Source organism: Sarcophilus harrisii, chromosome 3, assembly GCF_902635505.1.
Source record: "Sarcophilus harrisii chromosome 3, mSarHar1.11, whole genome shotgun sequence".
NCBI classification, from domain to species: Eukaryota; Metazoa; Chordata; class Mammalia; order Dasyuromorphia; family Dasyuridae; genus Sarcophilus; species Sarcophilus harrisii.
In genome coordinates this window covers 478,411,535-478,427,229 of record NC_045428.1, presented here as the reverse complement: position 1 = coordinate 478,427,229, position 15,695 = coordinate 478,411,535, and the positions used below count along the sequence as shown (strand labels likewise).

Sequence of the window (15,695 nt, the reverse complement as noted above, 5' to 3'; positions counted from 1 at the left end):
TTAAATAAAATATTAGTAAAGGCATTACAGAAAGTCACCCCCAGGATAACATATTATGACCAAGTAGGATTTATACCAGGAATGCAAGGCTTGTTCAATATTAGGAAAAGTATTAGCATAATTGACTATATCAATAACCAAACTAACAAAATCATATGATTATTTCAATAGATGCCAAAAAAGCATTTGACAAAATGCTTATCCCCCATTACTATTAAAAACACTAGGAATAAATGGACTTTTCCTTAAAACAATCACTAGCATCTATTTAAAACCTTCAGCAAGCATCTGATGTAATGGCAACAAACTAGAACCCTTCCAATAAGATCAAAGGTGAAACAAGGTTGCTCAGTGTCACCATTACTATCCAATATTATTTTAGAAATGTTAGCTTTGGCAAAAAGAGTAAAAAAAAGAGATTAAAGGAATTAGAGTAGGTAATAAGGAAACCAAATTATCACTCTTTGCAGATGGTATGATGGTATACTTAAAGAACCCTAAAGAATCAACTGAAAAAAAAAAAACTAGAAACAATTCACAACTTTAGAAAAGTTGCAGAATACAAAATAAATCCACATAAATCACCAGCATTTTTATAAATTGCCAACAAATCCAGCAGTAAAAGATACAAAGAGAAATTTCATTTAAAATAACTGTTGAGATAATATAAAATATTTAGGAGTCTTTCTGCCAAGACAAAGTCAGGAACTGTGTGAGCACAACTACAAAGCACTTTCCACACAAATAAAGTCAGATCTCATCAATTGGAAAAATATCAAGTGCTTATGGGTAGGCCAAACGAATATAATAAAAATGACAATACTACCTAAAATAATCTACTTATTTAGTTTTATGCCAATCAAACTCTCAAGAAATTATTTTACAGATCTAGAAAAAATAATAAGAAAGTTCATCTGGAAGAAGAAAAAGATCAAAAATTTCAACAGAATTAATGAAAAATAAGCCAATGAAGGTGGCCTAGCTGTGCCAGTCCTAAAACTATATTACAAAGCAGTGGTCATCAAAATCATTTGGTACTGGCTAAGAAATAGAGTAGTTAATCAGTGGAATAGGTTAAGTTCGCAGGACAAAATAGTCAATGACTATAGTAATCTAGTGTCTGACAAACCCCCAAACCCCAGCTTTTGGAATAAAAACTCAATTGACAAAAATTCCTGGGAAAATTGGAAACTAGTATGGCAGAAACTAGGCATTGATCCACACCTAACACCCTATTCCAAAATAATGTTGAAATGGGTTCATGATTTAGACATAAAGAGTGATATTATAAGAAAATTAGAATAACATAGGGGAGTTTACCTTTCAGATCTGTGGAGAAGGAAGGAATTTATTACCAAAGAAGAACTGGAGATTATTATTGAATAACAAATAGATAATTTTATATTCTTGTACAAACAAAACTAATGCAGACAAGATTAGAAGGGAAGCAATATATAAAACAAGGGTTTTGATAAAGTGATTTCTAAAATATATAGAGAATTGATTCAAATTCACAAGAATTCAAGCCATTCTCCAACTGATAAATGGTCAAAGGATATGAATAGATAATTTTCAGATAAAGAATTGAAAGCATTTCTAGTCATAATAATGACAGATATGTTAACTTCTGACACTTACTACCTTTTGATTCTTGACATGTAAGCCTTTTTGCCTGTTTCACCTATGAAATGAGCTAGAAGGAAATGCAAACCACTCCAATGTATCTTTTTAGAGAAACCTCAAATAGCATCATAAAGAATAGGACATGACTGAAAATGACTGAACAACAACCAAATGTTAATCTAGTCTTTCTTTTCTTTCAATTAATGAGTGAAGATATGCAACAACAACAACAACAAAAGAAAAACATAGGAGCTTTTAAGCATCTTTCAAATGTTACTGGTCCCCTTCAGATCATAAAAGTAATGTATTCTCATGATTCACCTAGCATGGATTCTGGGGATAGATACTGGCACATAAGTAACTAGTGGTTCAGCCTTGGTACATATCCAAATGGAGAATTTCAAATAAAAGTCTTCTCTAAAACTGCACATTCAGTTACTAGGATGATCTTGCCAGAGAAGTCAGGATGACATCCTGGTTGTTTGTGACCATATAAACATAAACTCTCTTTCAGTTGGCTTTCATTCTGTCTTATAATCTCTTGTTTAGAATTGCCTAAAGGCAGATATTCACCATTTGATTTAATTCTGGCAAACCCCCATAGTTTGCAAACTTTTATAAATAGGTTTTGATTTAATTGTTTATCATTCCAGTGACACAGAACCACCTGCAGACTAAAACTGGCGGTAGGAACCTTGATTTTTCTGTCCTAAGAAAAGGGGTATATATGTCCATCAAAGAGTTTCACATTTATATTCAGTAAGGATAAAAAAAAGAAATCAAGAATAGGGTTATTAACAGTGAAAATGGACATTTATGAAGCACCACAGGTCCCAAATATATTATATTGAACACATTATTTTATTTCATTCCATCCATACAAATGTATGAAGTAGTAATAGGTAGCACAAATAATATCTTAATTTCCAGATGAAGAAACTGAGGCTTAGAGAGCCTATGATTTACTAAAGATTCCATAACTAATAAGTAGCAGAGGCCACTGATTTCTGAAATTGTATCAGTGTTCTTTCCATAACCCAGCACAGCCCATGATACGACATAGACAGGAAAAGAGTGGAGGAGACAAAGAAGAAAAGCTGAACTGAAGAGAACCATTTGTAATATAACAAAGACTTGAGAGTATACCACGTATCATGGCCAAATCTTTTTGTTTCTATCTGCATAACATAATCTCATTTTCATCTCTTTCTCTCTTCTAGTAAAATTATAACCCTTGTTGAAGCCCTCATAACTTCTCACCTAGACAATTTAAATAGCCATCTATAAAACTGGTTTTCTTTGGCTGTCCCTTATACCTGGAACATTCTCCCTCCTCTCATCCTCCTGGAGCATTCTCCCTCTTCCACTCTCCCTATAAATCTCATTGACTTCCTTTAAGTCCCAACTAAAATTCTGTATTTTATTGGAGCTCTTTTCCAACATCTTTAATTCTAATGCCTTTTCTCTGTTAACTATTTCCTCTTTAGCCTATTTACAGATCACTTTTTATATATTTGTTTGCATGCTGTCTCTCCTATAAGATTATAAGGTCTTTGGATTCTCAGAACTGAGCACAGTTTCAACTGCTCTCAGAGAATTTATGTTTTTGTTTGTTTTGCTGAGGCAATTGGGGTTAAGTGACTTGCCCAGGGTCCCACAGTTAGAAAGTGTTAAGTGTCTGAGCTCAAATTTGAACACAGGTCCTCCTGACTTCAGGGCTGGTGCTCTATCCACTGTGCCACTTAGCTGCCTTTAGGGTTTATGTTTTATTAAAGGTTCCTAGATACACATAGAAAAACAAATATAAGGTACTTTGAAACAGAAGGGAACACTGAGAGCTGGAGTCATCAGGAAAAGCTTTTCATCAGAGATGATAAATGCCTGACCTGATCCTTGAAAGTAGTTTCAAGAGGGGAAAAGGGAGGGTTTCTGGCACAAAGTGAAGGCATGAAGCCAAGAGATGTTAGACTGCTTTCAGAAGATGCATAGTAGGCCAGTTGGCTGGAATGATGAATATGTGAGCAAGAACAGTAGGAAATTATTAGGAAAAATAATCCAGAGCCAGATTGTGTAGGGCATAAATACTTGACCAAAGAGTTTGTATTTTGTTCAAAAAACCATTGGGGAATAAATGGAAATCGTCAGTATTATTTTTATTATTGTTAGTAATAATACTAGCTAGCATTTATGTAGTGTTTTAAGATTCTGCAAAATGCTTTTACATATATTATTTCATTTGTTCATTTTCATTTGAGCTGTGAATTAGGTATTATTACCTCATTTTAATGAGGAAATTGAGACAGGAAGAGATTAATTTGCCCAAAGTCATAGAAAGTGTCTACGGCAAAATTCAAACTCAGGCCTTCCTGATTATTAGTACTAATACACTCTTCAAGTGAAGATGACTTTGGACAGCTCTGCTGAAGTTAAATCCAATCACCATCCTGATATCATTGGTTCGCTTGAAGAAAGGACAAACAACAATTCTCTTCTGATATGTACCTTGAAGGAAATACACACACACACACACACACACACACACACATAACATTTATCTGTGTAGTATATTTTTATTTATTTGTTTCTGTATGCCCAGCATTTAGCATAATGACTTGTATTTTGTAGATAATTAGTAAACATTTATTGAATAAAAATGAATACATTCAAAGCATGGATATGAGGATTTTCATGCTTGGGATAGAGCAAGGTTAGAAAACAGCTAATAATCCAATAAGGGTGGAATGTAGGGGGCATTAACCAATCAATAAACAAGCATTTATTGATACAAAAACAAGAATGGAATAGCTCCTGCACCTAAGTAGTTTGTATTTTGTTGGGGAACATTACATATATATATGTAGAGAGAGAGAGAGAGAGAGAGAGAGAAAGATATAGAAAGTAAACACAATGTAATTTCAGTAGGCATGCATTAATAGCTGGGAATATGAGGAAAGACCTAATGTAGAAAGGAGAACTTATTAACTTGGGCTTTAAAGGAAGGTAAGCATCCTAAGAAATGATGGTTTGAAAGGAGTGCATTGGAGGCATGGGGGAATAGCCTATGCAAAGTGGCAGTTGCAGATGGTGGGAGATGAAATGTTGGGAACAACAAGGAGTCAAATTTAGCTGGAATTCAACTAATATATGACAGGGAACTTGTATTTGATTCCAGGAAATAAAGCAAGCCTGGAAAGGTTGGTTGAAACCAAATTATAGGTCTGTCTGTCAAGCTAAAGAATTTGTATTTTATTCCATAGTTTTTTAATTTTTTTTTTTCTGTAGTCCTTGAAATTTATTGAGCAGGGAAATAACACAGTCAAGCCTGTGATTGTTTTTAACAGCTGTGTGAAAGATGTACTGGAGAAGGGAAAGACTGAAAGAAAGGATTGGTTTTTTTTTTTCTTTTTTAAAAAAATATTTTTTGTCCAGTTTTCTTTCTATAATTTCCCTTGTGTTTGTACTTTTTTACAATTCTTTTTTTTTGCAATTGAGAAATTTATTTAAACAGATCAAATAAAACATGTACTTCTTTGTCCTTGCATTTAGAAGAAACATTTAGATCTGGGCACTTATTATTTTTTATTTAGAGTACAGTATTAGCTTCCTAATTTGTCTCTCCACTGATGGCCTCACTTCCTCCAATAAATAACTATATATTGCTGCCAGAACAATCTTAAATAAAAATTCTGATTACATCATTTCCTCCTCAAAAATATTCAGTGTCTCCCTATTACCTGCTTAAATAACCAACCTATTTCATTTCTACGATACCTTAGCATCATCAGAATCCCAACAAATTTTATCCTCACCTACTTCTTTAGTTTTAACTTCTTTTACCCATGCGCTATCTGTAGACTGGCTTGCAGCAAAACTAGATCATTTCCTATTCTCCATCTACCTTTCTACCTTTGAGGTTTTGTTAGTGCTGCTCCTCTAATTAAAATATCCTTTGTCTCATATTGGTCATTTGATGTTTCACTTATATTTGAAGACCTAACTTGAAAACATTTCCTTTCTCATGAGTATCCCCCTTTACCTAAAGACATATGCAATTTCTCTCTCTCTACTAGACCCTGATACCACCTCTCTAGTACCACTTATTATATTCTGCCTTTTATTATGCTTGTATGTACACTTTGCATCTCCTACATAATAACCTTCCTGGGTTCAGTGGCTGTGGCTTAATTCATCTCTGTGTTCTCCACAATGAGAAGTAATATGGTGTAATGGAAAGAAAACCATTCTCAGAGTTAAAAAGCATCCAGCTTAAGTTCTGCCTTTGATTTTTCGGATAGAAAACAGTTGCTGATCTTCATTGATAATTTCTTTACTTGAAATAGTTGAATTGCAGGCCTAGACATCACTCTCGCTGAGGAAAAAAAACAGTCCTTCTTAGGATCTAGCATACTAATAGGTCTGCTCGCTAGCCTTAATCACAAATGGGTGCTGCCTTGATCCCATTGAAAACCTTAGCTTAACAAGTCCAAGGTCTCCTACTGCCTCCAGGACAATCTCCAGTCTTCATGATCTGTATCTAGCTACTGGACCTAGATGATCTGGAGGATAAAGTGAGGCAGGTGACCTTGCACAGCTTTCCCTAAGTTACATCCAATTCACTTGCATGTCATGGAATCCCCTCCCTGATGATTCAAGAACCAAGAACAAACCACAGTGGTTTGAATGAATAAATGAATCATATAAAGGTAGAATGTTAAAAATTAAGCTTCTGGTTAGCAGGAACATAGTTATTTGGGGAAGTTAGGTGACATAGTAAATAGAATGCTGAGCCTAAGTCAAAAAAACTCATATTCCTGAGTTCAAATCAAATAGCTATGTGATCCTAGGCCAATCATTTTACCTGTTACCTCGGTTCCTTATCTGTAAAATGAGCTGGAGAAGGAAATGGTAACCCACTCTAGTATCTTTGTGAAGAAAACTCAGGAAAAGGTCACAAAGAGTCCAACATAACTAAAATGACTAAACAGAAACAATACATAGTTATTTAAGGAAAAATCCTATGGAAATTAAATATCTCAAAGTGTTATATCAGAGCCAATATATTTCTATCAATGTCCATATCTTTCTCCTAGAAAGTGTGAGGGCAATGCTTAGCAGGCTACAAATTGCCATATATGAAAAGTAATAAATCTTTAAATATCTATATATTCAATGAAGTAATCATTAATGCTTTAATAAAGGACATTTTTATTGAACTTTATTTTCAAAGCACTTAACATGCACTATCTTATTTAATTCTCAAAATATTCTGTGAAATATGATCTATGGGTATTATCATCTCCATTTTGTAGGTAAGAAATTGACTCACAGGATCTTAGTTGATTTGTCCATGATCATACAACTCATAAATGTCTAAAGTAACTTTCCAACCCCAATTTCCCATGACCATAAGACCATTCATTGTTCTTTTCACTCTACCACACTGCCTCCCTTGATATCTTCTGTGTATTATAAAATATAAGAAAATATTGCCAAACATTAAATATCTATATAAGATTATTTACAAAAAACCTTTCTGGCAATAGTTAAAAATTGCTCCTGGACACTGTTTATGTTACTCAGTGTGATTTGTGATTATTCAGATTCAAACTTACCCCTTGAGCCAGGAAGTGTTAAAAAAAACAATGTTATTTATCCTGTAGTGACTGTTTACACATAAAATTTTTAAAGAAAACATTGGAGGGGGAGGAAATATCTTTGGTTCTTTTTTTTTCCCTCTAATTCTCAAACTTTCCTAATATTTCACATATTCTTCCACAGAAAAACAGTATACTGAGTGGATGTTGTAACTCCATTCTCATAATTAGATTTCTTCCTATTATTTAGGAATTATAATTCTGGTGCAATTAAGAGTTCTATACTGGAGAAAACAGGCAGGCTTCAAGTTCTCCAGTTAATTAATATTTTAGCAGTTATTCCAGTTAAAAATGAAAGCATGTCTTGCTTTTCCCAGGTTCATCTCCTTGTTAAATCTCATGGTGCCATTAATTAATTCAGTGGAGCAGCAGCTTCTTTAACCAGATGCTCAGTCGGTCAATAAACTTTTATTCAGTGTCTACTATATGCCATACACTGTGCTGATCTTTGTGTGTAGAAATCAGAAAGACAGGTAGTAGTTTATCTTAGTGAAAGTATTATCTTCATATGTATGGTTCTGTTCTAAATAAATCCCATAAATCAGACTAAACACATAATCATTGCCTTCAGACACTCAGTAGGAGTTTCTCCATTCGTTTAAAGCCTTTTTAAGAGAAAGGGAGCCCATCATCTCTAGTTTTAATGAAATCTATTTAGATTCCTTGCATGGAGAGGTATGTCATAAATGTTTATTGACTCTCCATTTATTGAATTTCTCCCTCACTCTGCATTCTGAAAACCAAGAAGTTACTATCCTTTATTGAAGTGAAAAACATTCATCCCTCCATCTTAAAAATTAAACCAGCACTAGACCATTATAAAATTTAGTTTATTCCAATATTTTTAAAGAAGTCTCCACATTTTTCTCATTAAATGTTACAAAAACCAGTGTAATAAAGTGTGTCAAGCACTTTGTAAACCTTTAAGTGCTTTTTTTGGTAATGATCAGTTCTTACTAATACTATAATTGTTTTCATCTGAATTTCCAATCAAAATAATATATTCACACACATTTTAAGCTAATATGTGCTCATTTACATTATGGAAAATCTGATCTGAATAGTGAGATTATTTCCTTAAAGATAAATAAACTATACATCCATACTAATTTTGAATCTGGAATAATGTTTGGTAGATTTACCCTTATGAGAAAATATTATACTTATTTTTATCTTTCTTTTTTCTCTTTTTAAAAGTATAGATGGGGACAGCTAAGTGGTGCAGTGAATAGAGCACCAGCTCTGAAGTCAGGAGGATCTGAGTTCAAATTTGTTCTCAGACACTTAATACTTCCCAGCTGTGTGACCCTGAGAAAATCACTTAACCCCAATGCCTCAGCAAAAAAAAAAAAAAAAAAAAAAAAAAAGAAAAAAAGTATAGATAAACTAGGAGTTACAGAGCAGAATATAAAGTAGATGAAAGTATGTATATGTGTATATGTGTGTATCACACATATATGTTTACATACACATTTATATGTGTGTATTATATGTGTTTATATGTGTGTATTTCTAACTATACAAGCACATTTGTGCAGGTATAATCACATCTAGTACCTTGCTCACCGAGAATGGTCAATATGTACTTTTCTAATAGTTACCTCAGATCAGTTTTTATGATCCAATAAAAGTTTGTGAACTGGAGCTCAAGGAGAAAAGATTCTGAAATCAAGTTCTGTTTTTATCAACATCCCCTTTTTCCAGCTGTTGAAAGCTAAGTAATTTAAAAAGGGATATCCTTAATTGGCACACCATTTTGTACTGCTGTGTTACCTAAGCTGACCTTTTTTTGCTTCATCTTTTTTTTTTTCTGGAAGAGCCACATACAGTTATCTAGAAAATAATTGCAACAAAAAGGTTGTTACTGAGGTCAGCATTTTATTTAAAAAAGTTGGTTAGATGTCTTACAAAGTCTCTGAAGGCTGGAACTGACTTTTGGGATGATTACTGAATGTCTTTAAGTCCATGAAGAAGTTTAATTAGGCACTTATGCAAAAACCAGTAACAACAGCAAAGAAAAGAAAAGGTAGAAAAACTAAAGATTGATGAAAGGACAACCAGAGTGAAGGTGAACTGATAAAGTATAATTTTGAGAATGGCTTGGCAAAGCTGTTTGCTTAAATTACAGAATTAACACTGAAGCTGGCAGAGGATGAGAATGACAATAAATGCTTTTCCATTTTCAACCTGAGGTGGCAATTTGTTAAAAAGTCTTTCACAATGAACTGATAATTTATCATTCAAAAATAAAAAAAAGAAATCCCACATACATTGATCTATTAGCAAAAGCCTTTAAAAAATGTGCACTAAAAGCTAGATATACCACATTTCTCTCTTGTTAGTCTTGTGAAATATATGTAGGATTTTTTGTTTGCTTATTTTACCTATACCCTCAGAAAAAAATCTCCATAGCTAGTATCTTAGAGATGACACACAACAGGGACAAACAGTTCCTATCTCCCATCACATTTGGGCTTCAAAGCTCACAGTGGGCAAGTAAACCCTATTTCCAAAACGCCAAGGGCAGCAGCCTAAGTGGATAATTAATGCCTCAGAATAGGAAGAGTTGCTCATTGGAGCTTAAATTCTAGCTGTCAGATAGTTGAAACACCAGCCTAGTGTAAATCTTGCTGGTCTCTGAAAGGACAACTGCAAGACTTCCTATTTGATCTCCCTTTCTCAGAGGTCTCCTCTTTCCAACCTAATCTTTACACATCTGCCAAAGTGATTTTCCTAATAGGCAAATCTTATCATATCACAGTCTTTTCCACCACTCAAAACCCCCCAGTAGTTTTCCAAAGGCTCTTAAATCAAAAATTAACTCCTCTCAGATTCTCCCCAATTTGTTCTCTTCCTACCTTTCTAGTACTTGTATACTTTTTCTCCGAATTCTAGATATACTACCTACTTACATTTATATATATATCGTGGAGTAGTTTGCCATTTTTCCCTCCAACTCATCTTACACATGGGGAAATTGAGGCAAACTAGATTAAGTGACTTGCCCAGGGTCACACAGCTACTAAGTGTCTGAGGCCAGCTTTGAATTCAGGAAGATGAGTCTTTCTTTCACTAAGCATGATACTCTATCCATTGCATCACCTCTGTTCCATGAGAGGCTAGAACTGGCCAAGAAGATCTGAGAGTCATCTACATAGACATTAATTGAAAACATGGGAGCTAATAACATCATTAGGTAAAATAATTCAACCTCCTGTTTCTATAAATGAGGAAACTAAGTTGTAGACAGGTTTACTGATTTGCTTAAGATCAGATTCTTTAACTTGAGTCAGTGTTCATCATAAGATTGTGCAAAGGTGAATGTTGAAAACTATCCTTGCATGTATTTGGAAAAATAAAATACTATTTTAAAAAGAGTCATTGTCCATTCTAGAAAATATCCATGTGTACATCCCATATTAAACTGTGAAATCCATAAGGGCAAAGAATGTTTTTGCCTTTCTTTATATGTATAAAGCTTGGCATGCTTTCATTGACTTGACTTGACTGAATCATTTTAGAAGGGATACCCATTTCTGTATGGATTGAACTAGATGACAAGATACACTGATCTATTTGTGTGATATATTGTTTATGCAGTCACCAAAAATAACACCTCTCAATACTCACCATCCAATAAAAATGCCTTCAGCTTCTCTTTTATACTCCCCAACTTTTTTCAGTATTATTATCTATTTTCTTTTCCTTTCCACCTGTCTCAGCAAGAAGCATCCCAATTATTTTCTCCAGTCAGTTTCTTCGTCTATAATTATATGTCTTTCCACCACTTCCAGGACCTTTGCCAAAACTCATTCACTCTTTTGTCTTTCTAGGCTCCCTGTGCACCAAGACTTTTGTTCATCTGCTTAAAACATGCAATGTCTCCTTATCCTTAAAGAAAATGGAAAAACAAACAACAAAAAAATTCTTCTGACCTTTTTACTTTGTCCAGCTATTGTCCAGTATCTCCCATTCCCTTTCCTGCTAAACTTCTTAAAAATATTATTTTTATCTGATATCCCCATTTCCTTGATATATACTCAATATATGCTTAATATATCTACTCAACCTCTTTGAATCTTGCTTCTGCTTTCATTATGATAGTTAAACTGTTGTCTCAAAGCTTATCACTGATGAAGCCTTGAATCAAGTTTTATTCTCCCTGACCCTGCTGAAGCATTAAAGACTTTAAATGACTTATCCAAGCATTATATTAAAAATCATGTATGGCCTTCTCATATGCAAAGGCATTGCTTTAGTTTACATAAATGTTTGGTCTGGCAAAGGAGCCAACATTTTAGAAATGTTCTTCCATTCATAATGAGTGGTATTTTTTTTTCAAGCCATGAATTTTCTAATATCAGAATTTCTTTTTTCATTTTCATATCTCTTCATCTGCTGCTAATGGTTATTCTCACAAGACTATAGTGGGAATCATTTGGTATCCCATGGTTCTTAGAGGGATTCAGCACCATAGGATGAGGTCAAACTGGAACTTTTGCTTATCAGCCAATTTCTACAACAGCAACTCACTTGAATTAAAAATACATTAAAATGATATGGTTTATATTACAATGTGCCCCAGATCACATGTCCTATAAAATATTCTATGTTCTCTCTTAGAAATTTAATTTACTTCCATTGTTTCAATGGTTATCTTAACACAAATGGTTTCTAAATATATGCATCAAGCATCAATCTCTTTTCTGGGTTCCCAGTGGGCATCTCCACTGTTTATCCCACTGCCACTTCAAACTCAATATCTCTAAAACCAAGATTATTGTATTTTCTTCTTATATCTGTTCTTCCTTCTGAGTTCATCATTTTGTCAATGGTACTATAATTTCACTTGTAAAATGAGATAACTGATGTAAAGTACTTTGCAAACCTTAAAGTGTTCTATAAATACTAAGTATTGTTGTGCAGGTAGGTGAGGCAATAGCGTGCAAGGCCTTGAGTCAGACAGGCTCAGCTGAGATCAAATCCAGCTTCACACATTTATCAGCAAATTGGTTAACCTTGTTTGTCTCAATTTCTTTTTTTTCCTTTTTTTTTTAAAATGGTATTTTATTTTTCCAAATAGGCAAAGATAGTTTTCAACATTCACCTTTGGAAAACTTTGTGTTCCAAATTTTTCTCCTGCTTTCCCCCTTTCTTCTTCCCCAAGATAGCAAGCTATCAGAGATGTTAAATATGTGCAATTATATTTCCATATTCATCTAAACATATTTCCATAGTCATTATGCTGCACAAGAAAAATCAGATCAAAAAAGAAAAATGCATGAGAAAGAAAAACAAAAATTAAGCAAACAACAACAAAAAAATGAAAATACTGTGCTTTGATCCACATTCATTCTGCATAGTTCTCTCTCTGGAGGCAGAGGGCACTTTCCATCACAAGTCTATTGGCCTTGAATTACTGTATTGTTGAAAAGAGCCAAGTCCATCAGAGTCTATCATCACAATCTTGCTGTTGTTGTGTACAATATTCTCTTGGTCCTGTTCATTTCATGTAGCATCAGTTCACATAAGTCTTTTCAGGCTTTTCTGAAGTCAGCCTGCTCATCATTTCTTATAGAACAATAATATTCCATTACATTCATATATCATAACTTGTTATATAACTTATTCAGCTATTCCCAAACTATTGGGCAGCCACTCAATTTCCAGTACCTTGTCACCACAAAAAAAGAGCTGCTACAAACATTGTTGCATGCAGGTTCTTTTCCCTCCATTATGATCTTTTTGGGATACAGAACCAGTAGAGTAGGTCTCAGTTTTCTTATCTCTAAAATGACCCAAGGAAAGAAATGGCAAACCACTCTAGTGATTTTGCCAAGAAAGCCCCAAATGGGGTTCAAAAACCAGACATAACTGGAAAATGGGTGACCAACAAAATTATTGCTGTTATGATTATCATTCAAATAGTTATCAAGTTCTGTTGATTTGTTGTACTTCCATAGCATCTCTTTAGTCTCTGCTAATACAAGTACCCATTATCACCTTCCTAAACTTTTGCTGAGGAATATTTTCTCATCACCACACTTATCTGGTCCTAATACATCTTTCATAAAGCTACCAGAAGTATATAATACACTGATCTGGTCATATCTCTCATTTGCAGAAACCCTTTAATGGTTCACTATTAGTTACTCAGCCAGCTCCTTAACCTATCCTAGGCCCTTCACAAACTTGTATCATTCTACCTTCCTACACTGATTTTCTGCTTTTATCAAATGTATTCTTTACTTTAATTAAAAAGGGCTACTCCCAGTGTTCCATAAAGACTGTATATTTTACTACTTGGCTGCCTTTTTTCATTCTGTTCCTTTTCCATTCCCTCTGTTGAAATCCTTCTTGTTCTTTAAAATTCAGTTGAAATGACAATTGTTCCATAATTTTTTCCCTGATGTCTCCAGTTGATGAACTCATCATCATCATCATTTTAATCGCTATTAATAATAATAACTTACATTTACATAATGTTAAAGTTAAAATTAAAACATTTTACACAAATTATCTCATATGGACTTCCTAGCAATTCTTTGAGGCAGGTACCTTTGATCATACCACCTAAAGTATTAGAGGCAATATTCAAGTCCCCTTCTTTCTGATTCCCACCCTTCTATGTGACAGGGCATTATAGTCCCCCTGGAACCTCATATAATCCCTTGCACCTCTCTAATGCATTGGACATGTATTATTTCATGCTATTCTTATGAACAATGTAATATTATAACACAAAAAAATTATATGCTCCAGGAAGTCAGTAGCAATGTCTTATCTAAGCTTTAAATCTCTAACAATGTTCAGCACAGTCATCTTGTACATAGGAGGGGCCTAGGAGTTTAGTTCATTCTTAATAGAATTAAATGGCAGCTTCATCTGCATAGAAGTCTGACCTAGAATCAGGAAGATCTATCTGGCCTGACACTTACTAGCTATGTGATCTGGAGCAAGTCACTTCACCCCTATTTGCATCAGTTCTATAACTGTGTATATGTGTCCTATAAAATTGGGACACATTGGAAATGACAAACCATTCTAGTATCTTTGCCAAAAAAAAAAAATAAGTGAAGTCTTTGAAGCCATATAGAGTTAGACACAATGTACAGAAAGTAGCATAAATGTTTGTTGAATTGTTTTGAGTCAGACTCTTACTAAAAGATACCATTTGAGCAGGGAGATGGTGATAAGCTGTCCTCAGTGCCTTCTTTAAAAGCTTTAGGCCAAAATTCCATAAATTTACTAAGAATTATACAAACATAGATTTAAAGAAGGAAAGAACTTTATAGATTACCTGGTCCTAATTCTTCGTTTTACAGATAAGAAAATAAAGGCATAAAAAGATTAAATTTACTTTTAATTTACCAGATATTTTCCCCAACCTTCTTTTACTCTGCACATTTCAGCATCATTTTTTATTTGTTGCCTTCCCTTATTCGATTGTAAGTTCCTTGAAAGCAGGAATTGTTTTTCTTTTCTTTTTTTTTTTTTCTTATTTGTATCCCCAGCATTTAACACAGTGCTTAATAAATATTGATTGACTGATCTACTGAAGTGAACTGCCTAAGGTCATGTAACTTAACTAATAAGTATCTGAGGGAAACTTCAAAACCGTACCTCCATTTAATTCACTGCGCTGACTTTTTGCTAGGGACCAGAAGAAAACAATCTAAGCATCTTTTCCTTCCCAAGCCAATTTCTACCATATGATAAAAAAATATGAATAAACCAAATAAAAGGTTTCTCTCATGTAACTGTTCTTACATTTACAATCAAGTGTTCAGATCTCAGTGAATCCCTCCAAACCTAGATGTGCATGGCCACACAGATGTAGTTTAAAGCTGCAGATGAAAAGTAGAAATGACACTGTCCATCATACCATGCTATTATGTTGTGGAAAAATCTCAAAAAGAAGACCTTGAATAGCACATATATTTTCAGCTTTCCTAATAGGATGTCAATTCTTAACCAAAAATGTTTGACCAATGCTTACAGAGCCCTCTGAAAATCAGGCTTCAAAATCAAAATGACAGCAAACAAGTGGCTTCAGAATTACATACACCAGTGGTTCTCAAACTTTTGTTTTCAGTATCTTTATCCTATTAAAAATTATTGAGGATCTCTCCAAAGTGTTTTTGTTTATCTGGATTATATTTATAGACATTTACCATATTGGAAATAAAAACTATTTTTGAATTTGTAGGCCCTCTAAAAGAGTTTCAGAGATCCCCAGGATTCTCTAGACCATACTTTGAGAACTAGCAAAATAGGAGAAATTAGCCAAAAATAAAGAAGAGCTTTCTGAGAACAACAAAATAGGAGAAATTAGCCAAAAATAAAGAAGAGCTTTCTGAGAACAACAAAATAGGAGAAATTAGCCAAAAATAATGAAGAGCTTTCTGCTTCTGCTGC

General features: G+C 33.9%; 1 protein-coding gene across 2 annotated transcripts in view; it reads left to right on the top strand.

The window, feature by feature from the left end:
- Window positions 1-15,695, top strand: part of PDGFD (platelet derived growth factor D) — a 296,873-nt gene that overhangs the window by 260,284 nt on the left and 20,894 nt on the right. The gene's annotated exons all lie outside the window — the stretch shown is intronic.